Source organism: Lissotriton vulgaris, chromosome 11 (assembly GCF_964263255.1).
Source record: "Lissotriton vulgaris chromosome 11, aLisVul1.2, whole genome shotgun sequence".
NCBI classification, from domain to species: Eukaryota; Metazoa; Chordata; class Amphibia; order Caudata; family Salamandridae; genus Lissotriton; species Lissotriton vulgaris.
This window is the reverse complement of record NC_141699.1, coordinates 185,136,793-185,149,719: the sequence shown is the minus strand read 5'-3', so window position 1 is coordinate 185,149,719 and position 12,927 is coordinate 185,136,793.

Here is a 12,927-nt window from a genome sequence, read left to right as displayed (position 1 = left end):
CAGCTGCGTGTCGTCCGCATAGGAGATGATCTTAATCCCAAATGGGCGGACAACATCCGCCAGTGGCCTCATGTACAGGTTAAAAAGTGCAGGGCTTAGAGAGGAGCCCTGGGGGACTCCGCATTTCAAAGGTCTGCTGGTGGACACAGACTCGCCTTCGAACACACGGAACGATCTGTCCTCTAAAATGGACTGAAACCAAGACCACGCTTTGCCCTTAATCCCGACCAGGACATATGGTACAGCAGGGTGTCATGGCTGACCGTATCAAAGGCCGTGCTTAGATCAAGGAGGATCACTGCCACTGATCCTCCCTGATCTAGGATTTTTCTGGCCTCCTCGGTGACCATGAGGAGGGCGGTCTCGGTCCCATGTTTTGGTCTAAAGCCAGTCTGAGTGGGGTCCAGTAGGTGGTGATCTTCCAGGAAATTTATTAGCTGATGGTTTATATATTTCTCCAGGATCTTGCTTGCCCAGGGGAGCAGGGATATGGGGCGGTAGTTACTTAGATCCGTAGAGTCCAGGTTAGGCATTTTCAGTAGGGCTCTAACCATAGCCTGTTTCCATACGGTGGGGACCGTGCCCGAAGAGATGGAGGTATTTAAAACCTCCCTTATGATAGGCAAGGTGGTCTGCGAGGCTGCCATTATTATATCTAGTGGAGCAGGGTCATTGGGGGATCCGGATTTGACTTTCCGTGCTAAGGGTTCAAGCGTGGCAAGATCCAAAGGAGAGAAGTGAGACAGCGTGGGTAGCTGTTGACTGGAGGGGGGGTCTGTGGGGTAGAGGGGAGGGGTTAGGGGGGTGAGGTTATTCTGGGGAAAGGCAGAGTAGATCGAGCTTATTTTCTGATGAAAAAATTTTGCGACATTGTTACAGTGGGTAGTGGACTTGTCCACCTGCAGGCTAGGGGGTTGTTTTGTTAATTTTTTTATGATTTTGAAAATTTCCTTGGGTTTAGATTTGGTGAGCAGAATTTTCTCAGAGAAGTATGAGGCCTGGGCCTCTTTTATCTTAGTTTTGTATTCACTGATAGCTTCTCGATAGAGGGTTTTATTTTCTATTGAGTAATCGGATCACCAGCGTCTTTCCGATTTCCTGCAGAGACGTTTCTTGTCTCTAAGAGTCTCCGTGTACCACGGGGCAGTTTTGTGGGGGCGTTTGAGCGTGATTTCCTTTTTGGGGAGAACAACGTCGAGAGATTGGGAGATCCGATTGACGTATGCCTGATTTGCTAGACTGGGGTTGTCTTTAATCAGAGGTGGGTTCTCAGCAAGTTTGTTGATCCAGTTGTCAACTGCTAGATGGGACCAGGCTCTCGTGAGTCTTGTAATAGGTGTTGGTTCAGGGGGTTTAGACGCAGTCCATTTAATGGGGATCAAGAAATGGTCCGTCATGGGCAGGGGGATGGGTGGACTGGTTAGGAGGCCAGGGCAGTTGCTGAAAACTGGGTCCAGCAAATGGCCCTTCACATGGGTAGAAGAGGTAACCCGTTGGGAAAGTAGCAGAGCTGCTAGGTCATCTGCTAAGGTCATGGCAATGTGGTCTGAAGATGAGTCGAAGTGAAAATTAAAATCGCCTTGAAGGATGAAGTTGGATGTAGAATTGAGACGTTCAGCCACATTTGAGGGTAGGCTGACGTGGAACTTCCTTGGGGGACCAGGAGGTCGGTAGATCAGAGTGCCATAGAGGCATTTATTAGGTGAAAATTCAATATTAAAAGTGAGGCTTTCACAGTCCGGGATGGTTTCAGAGACCACTCGGCAGTGAAGCTGTTCTTTATGAATTATTGCCAAGCCTCCTCCTCTCCCTTTAGGGCGGTCCTGGCGAGAGATTTGGAAACCTGATGGAAGGGCAGCTATGGCCGCTGGATCAGCGTCAGGGGATAGCCAGGTTTCTGTTAGGAACAGAATTTCAGGTGAATGTTCCTCAATTAAAAGCGCAATTTCGGCCGTATGTTTGGGGAGAGAGCGGCAGTTCAGTAAGAACATGCGGAAATCGTGTAGCGGTTTAGTAATTATTTTGGGTTTGAGGGAGTTATGACATTCGGGACAGGTCGGTGGCAAGGTGTCATCTTGATAGCTGTGACAACTGCCGTTGCTGGTGGGTGCCCTAAGACTATGGAGGGTTTCAGCACTGTAGTGTATAGGGTCTGAGGGCTGGGGCGCAGGGGGACTGGCCCTGGGCCCGGACTCGGCGCCGACGAGCGCAGACGAGCTTGCCTTATGGGCGCCTTCGGCGCGCAATCGTCCTACCTCCAGATCTAGATCTTTTAATTCTGAGGGTCACTGCGAGAAAGGTCTGATTAGAGCGTAGGTTTCTGTTGGGCGTGTAGTGGGTAATTAAATCCCGCGTAATCCTGGGACCAGTGTTCCAGATTGACTGGTGAGCTATGCACATGGATTTAAACATAACTCTCTGGCGCACCGGTAGCCAGTGAAGGGTTACTAGTCTGGTCCTTACTGACTGTCTGCGGGGGAGGTCGAGTAAAATGCGTGCTGCACAGTTCTGAACTATTTGAAGCCTTCTCAGAGTAGATTCCGGAGCACCGAGGTAGAGTACATTATTAAAATCAAGGCGTGACTGAATCAGACCTTGTACAGCTGTTTGTTTGGCTTCCATGGGGAGGAGAGAGAAAATTTTCTTAAGCATCCTCATGATGCTGAAGCAAGTAGCTGAAAGTTTTGTGGCTTGTACATTGAAGGACAGAGATCTGTCCATCCAAATTCCAAGGCTTTTAATGCTGTTTTTGGGGGTTGGTGGGGGACCCAGACTGGGCGGCCACAGGGAGACATGGAAGCTGAGGTCCGGATGGCCTAGGACCATAAGCTCGGTTTTGTCCCCATTTAGTTTTAAGGACGATGGGGACATCCAAGTCTTCACTTCCTCCAGACACTCTCTAAGCCTGCCCCGTACAGGTAGATTGGCTTCCTGCGTCAGGGAGACCACCAGCTGCGTGTCGTCCGCATAGGAGATGATCTTAATCCCAAATGGGCGGACGACATCGGCCAGTGGCCTCATGTACAGGTTAAAAAGTGCAGGGCTTAGAGAGGAGCCCTGGGGGACTCCGCATTTTAAAGGTCTGCTGGTGGACACAGACTCGCCTTCGAACACACGGAAGGATCTGCCCTCTAAAAAGGACTGAAACCAAGACCACGCTTTGCCCTTAATCCCGACCTGGGACAAACGGTACAGCAGGGTGTCATGGCTGACCGTATCAAAGGCCGCGCTTAGATCAAGGAGGATCACTGCCACTGATCCTCCCTGATCTAGGATTTTTCTGGCCTCCTCGGTGACCATGAGGAGGGCAGTCTCGGTCCCATGTTTTGGTCTAAAGCCAGTCTGAGTGGGGTCCAGTAGGTGGTGATCTTCCAGGAAATGTATTAGCTGATGGTTTATATATTTCTCCAGGATCTTGCTTGCCCAGGGAAGCAGGGATATGGGGAGGTAGTTACTTAGATCCGTAGAGTCCAGGTTAGGCTTTTTCAGTAGGGCTCTAACCTTAGCCTGTTTCCATACGGTGGGGACCGTGCCCGAAGAGATGGAGGTATTTAAAACCGCCCTTATGATAGGCAAGGTGGTCTGCGAGGCTGCCATTATTATATCTGGTGGAGCAGGGTCATTGGGGGATCCGGATTTGACTTTCCCTGCTAAGGGTTCAAGCGTGGCAAGATCCAAAGGAGAGAAGTGAGACAGCGTGGGTAGCTGTTGACTGGAGGGGGGGTCTGTGGGGTAGAGGGGAGGGGTTAGGGGGGTGAGGTTATTCTGGGGAAAGGCAGAGTAGATTGAGCTTATTTTCTGATGAAATAAATTCGGCGATATTGTTACTGTGGGTAGTGGACTTGTCCACCTGCAGGCTAGGGGGTTGTTTTGTTAATTTTTTAATGATTTTGAAAATTTCCTTGGGTTTAGATTTGGCGAGCAGAATTTTCTCAGAGAAGTATGAGGCCTGGGCCTCTTTTATCAGAGTTTTGTATTCACTGATAGCTTCTCGATAGAGGGTTTTATTTTCTATTGAGTAATCGGATCGCCAGCGTCTTTCCGATTTCCTGCAGAGACGTTTCTTGTCTCTAAGAGTCTCCGTGTACCACGGGGCAGTTTTGTGGGGGCGTTTGAGCGTGATTTCCTTTTTGGGGAGAACAACGTCGAGAGATTGGGAGATCCAATTGACGTATGCCTAATTTGCTAGACCGGGGTTGTCTTTAATCAGAGGTGGGTTCTCAGCAAGTTTGTTGATCCAGTTGTCAACTGCTAGATGGGACCAGGCTCTCGTGAGTCTTGTAATAGGTGTTGGTTCAGGGGGTTTAGACGCAGTCCAGTTAATGGGGATCAAGAAATGGTCCGTCATGGGCAGGAGGATGGGTGGACTGGTTAGGAGGCCAGGGCAGTTGCTGAAAACTGGGTCCAGCAAATGGCCCTTCACATGGGTAGAAGAGGTAACCCGTTGGGAAAGTAGCAGAGCTGCTAGGTCGTCTGCTAAGGTCATGGCAATGTGGTCTGAAGATGAGTCGAAGTGAAAATTAAAATTGCCTAGCAGGATGAAGTTGGATGTAGAATTGAGACATTCAGCCACATTTGAGGGTAGGCTGACGTGGAACTGCCTTGGGGGACCAGGAGGTCGGTAGATCAGAGTGCCAGAGAGGCATTCATTAGGTGAAAATTCAATATTAAAAGTGAGGCTTTCACAGTCCGGGATGGTTTCAGAGACCACTCGGCAGTGAAGCTGTTCTTTATGAATTATCGCCAACGTGGAACTGACGTGGATCTGCCTTGGGGGACCAGGAGGTCGGTAGATCAGAGTGCCTGAGAGGCATTTATTAGGTGAAAATTCAATATTAAAAGTGAGGCTTTCACAGTCCGGGATGGTTTCAGAGACCACTCGGCAGTGAAGCTGTTCTTTATGAATTATCACCAAGCCTCCTCCTCTCCCTTTAGGGCGGTCCTGGCGAGAGATTTGGAAACCTGATGGAAGGGCAGCTATGGCCGCTGGATCAGCGTCAGGGGATAGCCAGGTTTCTGTTAGGAACAGAATGTCAGGTGAATGTTGCTCAATTAAAAGCGCAATTTCAGCCGTATGTTTGGGGAGAGAGCGGCAGTTCAGTAAGAACATGCAGAAATCGTGTAGCGGTTTAGTAATTATTTTGGGTTTGAGGGGGTTATGACATTCGGGACAGGTCGGTGGCAAGGTGTCAGCTTGATAGCTGTGAAAACTGCCATTGCTGGTGGGTGCCCTAAGACTATGGAGGGTTTCAGCACTGTAGTGTATAGGGTCTGAGGCTGGGGCGCAGGGGGGCTGGCCCTGGGCCCGGACTCGGCGCGGACGAGCACCGACGAGCTTGCCTTATGGGCGCCTTCGGCGCGCAATCGTCGCGCCTGCTGCGCTCGTCCGCTGCGCCTGCGATGCATGCACATTGTTATAGGGCAGGTAGGGGGTGTGGCCTCGAGGGGGGCATGTCCCTCGATTCCTCGTGGCCGATGGCGGCTGATCAAGACTCCCGCGAGCACTCCCTCTGAGCGCTAGATCCGCTGCAGGGGATGCTTGTAGGCAGGGAGAGCAGGAAGAGAGCAAGTATTTAAAACCAAGTTACAATCAATTTTTAAAACAAATGTTGTGCAAATACGCAAATGAGCAGCGTTGTCTCCCGGCTGTGCCTCAGGAGGGGTGGGGGTATTCTGGCGCGCTCGTAGGTCAGCACGCTGTTTATATTCCTAAGGGGGCATGGCCTCGAGGGGGCGTGTCCCTAGATTCCTCGTGGCCGATGGCAGCTGATCAAGACTCCCGCGAGCACTCCCTCTGAGCGCTAGATCCGCTGCAGGGGATGCTTGTAGACAGGGAGAGCAGGAAGTGAGCAAGTATTTAAAACCAAGTTACAATCAATTTTTTAAACAAAGGTTGTGCAAATACGCAAATGAGCAGCGTTGTCTCCCGGCTGTGCCTCAGGAGGGGTGGGGGTATTCTGGGTAGTCCAAAACGCGGCTGCTCGGCTCCTACTGGGCCCCTCTTCCAGGCAGAGCGTGCGGGTCCATCTCCGCCACCCTCATTGGCTCCCAGTTGAGGCCCGTTTGAAATTTAAAATGTTGGTCATTGTCCAACGGGCCGTGTATGGATTGGGCCCACTCTATCTGCAGAAGCGTTTTACTTTTTATTCCCCTACTAGGACTCTGCGGTCTTCGGACCAACTCTTTATCCAGACTCCGCGTTTTTTGCGCCATAGGTTAGGTGGCTACTCTTTCACCCGTAAAGCTGGCCTAGCCTGGAATGAGCTTCCTCTTGCTCTTAGGAAGGTTGCTGATCCGGCTGTCTTTAAAAAGAGCCTAAAAACACTATCGTTCTGAGCCCATTCTTTTGAGGCTTTGCCTGCTGTGTGGGTGGGCGGGGGTTCAGGGTAGCAGTGCCGGGATACTCTGAGTAACTGTGCGCTTTAGAAATGCAGGATAACATAACATAACATCCTGATAAAGATTATACATCTCTTGTGTGGGTAGGCCTAGTGCTCAAGACAGGAAAAGGCCCAAAACGCAATGTAGACACTACACATTTTTACAGTGAAAACAGACTCTTGTTTTGCACAGTGCCTAGCTGTGGATTTTGAACCCTATTTCAGCCGGCACCTTGGGAAACCTAGCAAATCTATACATTTTGGAAAGCTAGACTCCCAGAGGAATCCAGGATGAAGTGACTTGAGTGGCTCTCATCGAGTTCTGTTCCCCAGAATCCCTTGTAAATTTCAAACTTTGTAAAAAAAACAACACATTTTCCTCACATTTCTGTGATGGAAAGTTCTGAAATCTGCGTAGACCCACCCCACATTCCCGAAAGTCTTCCTATAAAAATGGTATATCACTTGTCTGGGTTGGCCTACTGCCCGCGACAGGAAATTACCATAAACGCAATGTATACACACCAAATTTTTACAGTGAAAAAATACCCTTTTTTCGGAAAGTGCCTAGCTGTGGATTTCGAACCCTAGCTCTGCCAGCACCTAGGGAGACCTAGCTAACCTATACATTTTTGAAAACTAGACAACCAGAGAAATCTAGGAGGGGGTGACTTGTGTGGCTCTCACCAAATTCTGTTACCCAGAATCCCTTGCAAACCTCAAACTTGGTAAAACAAAAAGCAAATTTTCCTCATATTCCTGTGATGGAAAGTTCCAGAATCTGAGTGGATCCACAAAATTCCACCTACCCCGCATTCCTCAAAGTCTTCCAATAAAAATGGTACCTTACTTGTATGGGTAGGCCTAGTGCCCGCGACAGGCAAAGGCCCAAAACGTATTGAGGACACATCCAAATTACCTATCACAAAACGACCTGGTTTTGCAAGTGGGGGTCGCTTGCTTTTTTGACCTCGGGCTCACCGGCCATTTTGGGAAACTACCAAACCCACACATTTCCTGAAAATAAGACACCCGGGGGAGTCCAGCGAGGTATGGCTTGGGTGGACCCCCAGCATTTTCCTACCCAGAATCCCCTGCAAGCTTCAAATTTAGCTGACAAAAATCAGTTCTGTGTGAGAAAGTTGTGGGATCACCAGGCTGACACAAATTTCCTACCACCCAGGAGTACCAAGGTTGTACCTCACTTGCGTGGGTTGGCCAAGTACCCATGACAGGCAAGGGCCCAAAACATAAAACTCAAAAAGAGGGAAGGATCAAGGCTGAAGCTCCTGCACCAGTCAAGATACTCTATCTAGGCGATATTTATTGTTTTATAAATTGGTGCAAAGGGCCTGGGACATGACCTTCATATGTCCCAATGAAATGGCACGCATGCCACTTGAACAATTTGGACAAGGGATAGACCTGCACTCAAGCAAGTGAATGATATATAAGTGGAATTTACTTATTGTCCACAATCACAATATGAAAGGAAAACACAATAAGTCAAGATCTTCCCAGTTGAAGAAAACATTGATAGATTTTGAGTGTAGGTAAATAAATTCTTTATTCTTTTTCCATTGACAAACTCTTAAAATTCGAGATCGCCCAAACATTTTGTCCTCATGCAGACTTCTTCAGGGCTTTGTAGTAGTCAAAAATGTCTTGAAATTAGATTTCTCAAATGTGATCAAATCAAATAGCAGAACGAATCAATATGAAACAGTTCACATGGATACGTGTGTCGAGATTACTCTTCTTAATTCGAGAAGATCATATTTTGCTTGAATTTCTCTAATGGTAGTGATGTTGGATATGTGTCTCCTGTGCGTTCAAGGTGTCGTCTGGTTCAGGATCGACGTATTGAGGAGATATCAAAGTTACATATCACAGAACAACCTGGTTTTGAAAGGGGTGGGTCACTTCGGTTTTTGGCCCCAGGCTCGGCGGCGATCTTGGAATCCCCTGCAAACCTAAAATTTTGCTGAAAAAATCAAATTTTGCTCAAATTTCTGTGTGGGAAAGTTGTGGGATCACCAGGCTGGCACACATTTATTGCTACTTAGTGTTCAATTAATCCATCAATCAACCAATCAATCAGAGTACTTGTAAAGCGTGCTACTTACCCGTGAGGGTCTCAAGGCGCTGAGGGGAGGGGGGTGCCGCTACTGCTCAAAGAGCCAGGTCTTGAGGAGTCTTCTGAAGGCGAGTAGGTCTTGGGTCTACCGTTGGTGGGTAGGGAGGGAGTTCCAGGTCTTGGAGGCAAGGTAGGAGAAGGATCTGCAGCCGGTGGTAGTTCGTTGGATGCGGCGGACAGCAGCGAGGGTGAGGCTGGTGGAGCGGAGCTGGCGGGTGAGGGTGTAGAAGCTGAGTCTGCTGTTCAGGTAGGCTGGTCCAGTGTTGTGGAGTGCTTTGTGTGCGTGGGTGAGGAGCTTGAAGGTGATCCTCTTGTCGACGGGGAGCCAGTGTAGGTCTCTCAGTTGGGGGGTGATGTGGCTGCGGCGGGGGATGTTGATGATCAGTCAGGCGGAGGAGTTTTGGGTGCGTTGTAGTCGTAGTAGGTGTTTGGCTGGTATTCCTGCGTAGAGTGCGTTGCCGTTGTCCAATCTGCTGCTGACGAGGGCCTGTGTCACTGTTCTTCTGGTTTCGGTCGGGATCCACTTATAGATCCTGCGGAGCGTGCAGAGGGTTTTGTAGCAGGAGGAGGAGACAGCGTTGACCTGCTTAGACATGGAGACGGAAGAGTCAAGGAGTGTTTCCCCAGGTCTCCCGATAAAATTGGTAGCTCACTTGCCTGGGTGGGCCTAGTACCCGCGACCATCAAGGGCCCAAAACGCATTGAGGAGACATCAAAATCATCTATCATAAAATAACCTGGTTTTGCAAGGGGGGTCACCTGGGTTTTTGGCACAAGCTCGACACCCTTCTTGGGAAACTACCAAACCCACACAATTCTGAAAACTATACAAGCGGGGGAGTCAAGAGAGATATGGCTTGACTAGACCCTGCAACATTTTCCTACCTAGAATCCCCTGCAAACCTCAAATTTAGCGGAAAAAAGTCAAATTTTAAACATATATTTGCGTAGGATCACCATGCTGGCACAAATGTCCTACCACACTGTGTTCCCCTCAGTCTCCGAGTAAAATGATACCTCACTTGTGTGGGTGGGGCAAGGGCCTGGGACTGGGAAGGGCCAAAAACATAGGCATAAGGGTATAGTACAACAAATTCGAAGCACTACATAAAAAAATAAATATGTTTTTAACCAAATTTCATTGGACACCCACACAAGTGAAGTATAATTTTACTCGGGAGACTGAGGGTAACTCTGTGTGGTAGAAAATTTGTGCTAGTACGGTGATCCTAGGTAAAAAGATGTAGAAAAAGTGACTTTTTCAGCTAAATTTGAAGTTTGCAAGGGATTCTGGGTAGGAAAACGTTGGGGGATCCATGCAAGCCTTACCTCCCTGGACTCCCTTGGTGTCTAGCTTTCAGAAATGTGTGGGTTTGGTAGGTTTCCCTAGATGGCCTCTGAGCCCTGGGCCAAAAACCCAGGTGCCCCCTTGCAAAACAATATAATTTTGTGATAGGTAATTTTTATGTCTTCGTAATATGTTTAGGGCCCTAGTCTGTTGCTGGTACTTGGCCCACACACGCGACTGAGGTGCCATTTTTAGCGGGTGACCTGGGGGAATCCTGGTTTGTAGGAAATTTTTGTCAGCCCCGTGATACCACAACTTTCCCACACAGAAATTTGAGAAAAAAAATATTTTCTCCGCTAAATTTAAGGTTTGCAGGGGATTCTGGGTAGAAACAAGTTGGCGGGTCCACACAAGCCATATCTCCTTGGACTCCCCTGATGTCTAGTGTCAGAATCGGTCCATTTTGGGCCGCTGTCCGCGCAATGCGTGGGGAATTGAGGCCTTGAAGGATCAAACTACAATCCCCAGAGGGCCATGGGTGTAATAGCGCGAGAAGTTACCGCGCAAATCCGGAAACATAAACCCCACGAACGGCACAAACGGAGCCGATAATTCTGGTTAGCCGGACTGAAGGGCTGTTGTGCATTTCTGCAAAGAAACCGTGAGTAAGGATTAACAGTGTGTTTCCGGCGGGGAACTCACGACGCCAGAGACACGTTTTGGTACTGTTGTTGGATCATTGTAAAGATCCCGGGAGAGACGAACACGGCTGTGTTTGTCAGTTTCATTTCTCGGTGATCTTTTCCCGGAGGCTAAGTGTTTGTGTTCCGAGGGTTTGGGAAGCACGGCTGCGCTTCTATTTGTTGGATGATTCCTTGGATTCAGGACGCACGCACTTGCAGAGTTGGAAGTTACTGAACTATTTGGGACTCACAGGTTTTGGTGAGAGATACAAGACTGTGATAACGGACTAATACTTGGCATTTCACTTTTATTTCACATTTTGATACCTTTTGGTGTACTGAACTGAATTAGTTGAAAGGTGCAGTTAACCTTCAGCTCGACATAATATTCCATGTTTCTTTTATTTTCCACAACTTGCTTGTGTTTTCTTTTCAAACTGCAGGAGAGCAAACAGGGGGGTACCTTGTAACGAAAGAGTGGATCAAGACAAATTCTGGTCAAGTATTGGTATGTGAGGTGGGATAAGCAACCTATGATTTATGGTACATTTGTGGTGTAATACATGTGCCTGTATGTTCTTTCCTTATCAGATTATTGCCACTGATAGGACCTTCCCTCGATCTCCTGCATATAAAGATTTAGAATTTTCCTTTACAGGTAGGCTTGAGTAACAGTGGGGGGAAAGAGTCCTGTTGATTTCTATAGAGTGCATTGGTGTCATAGAGTAGATAGGGAGGGGTGTGAAACTAAATCCTGTGTTCTTTATCGTTTCAGATCTCCCTCCCCGCTGTCCCCTTCCTTTCCCGTGATTGCGGAACCCTCCTATTGGTCTGTGATTTATGCTGGGTCACGGGTGGGTTGCGTGATCGTGGGTTTGGTACTTTCAACACAGCTCCGAGGAGAAGCGTGTCGGATCTTGACAGAATTATCGGCCCAAGGAGACGATCCTCCTCTTGGCTGTGTTGAAAGAAAATGGCCACTATGGATGACGTTTTGGCTGCCCTTGCATTAGTCCAGACGGAATTAGCTGCCTCCAATCGAGAGGTCGCTGCTTCCAGAGCAGAGAACGCCCAGATTAAGGCCCGTTTAGATAGCCTACATGCAAATCCATTCAGTGCAGGAGCTAGTACATCTACTCCTTCCTCTGTAGTGGTATAAATGCCCATCCAGATTCCGCTAGCCCCCCCTGAGAGATTTTTTGGTGATAACAAAAAGGTCCAGGTATTTATGACACAAGTACGCCTACACTTCATGTGTAAACCTAAAATGTTTACGACAAACCAAGCCCGAGTGGCCTTTTTGATTTCATATTTGGGTGGGGAAGCAGCGCAGTGGGCAGTTCCCATAGTCAGGAGAGATGATCCCCTTTTACACGACTGGGATGAATTCCGGTTGGAGTTCGAGAAAACCTTCGATCGCAGGGCAGAAACGTTTTCTGCGGACCGTGAGCTGTTGGTTTTGAAGCAGGGCACATCCGATCTGGTTTCATATCTGAACAATTTTCGTCGCTTGGTGGCTGAAACAGATTGGCCCGAGGCCAAGCAGTCTGACTTATTCTATCAAGGATTAAACGACAAAATGAAAGATGTGTTGGCACACATTGACCCTCAACCCCGTACATGTACCGCACTCATAGAGCTCGCTCTTCGCCTGGACCACCGCATAAGAGAACGCAAAGGAGATTTACGTAAGAAGGAGCCGGTGGTGATGGTACATGAGAGAACAGGGGGGAACAGTGAAAAATCTACGTCCGCTCAAGAAGCGATGGAGATAGGAGCGGTTAGAGCAGCACTGTCCTTCAGCGAGAAAGAACACCGCAGAAAAAATGGACTTTGTTTATATTGTGGAAAGAAGGGGCACTATCTGCGGGAGTGTCCGGTTAAACCGAAACCCGGAAGGTTCAGGCCTGGCCAGACTGCAGTGAGCACCGTGGAGGAGAAGTCGGGAAACTCCAAAGCTTGAGTGTGAATGGAGGGGAACCCTCAAGCCAAATCATTATCCCTTCAATTACGGCCTGCTGCGATCAAGACAAGAACCACGTCTTCCTATGATACTGGTGATGGATACTGGAGAGCAAGGTGTAAAGGCTATGGTGGATTCCGGAGCCACTGGGGTTTTTATGGATTATGCAGAGGCAGAGAGGTTGGGTATTCCGCTCCTTGAAAAGAAACACCCGGAACCTGTATATGCAGTGGATGGTAGCGAACTGATTGCAGGACCCATCAGATACCACACTCCAGAATATAGGTGCATTAGCAAGGACTTGCATCAAGAAATCATGTCATTTAATATCATCCAAGCACCACAATATGGTATCATATTGGGTCTTCCTTGGCTTCAAAAACATGAACCATCCATTCATTGGACGTCGAAGACGATCAATTTTGTCTCTGAATATTGCAAAGAACATTGTATGGCTTCCACTGTTAGCCCTTCTC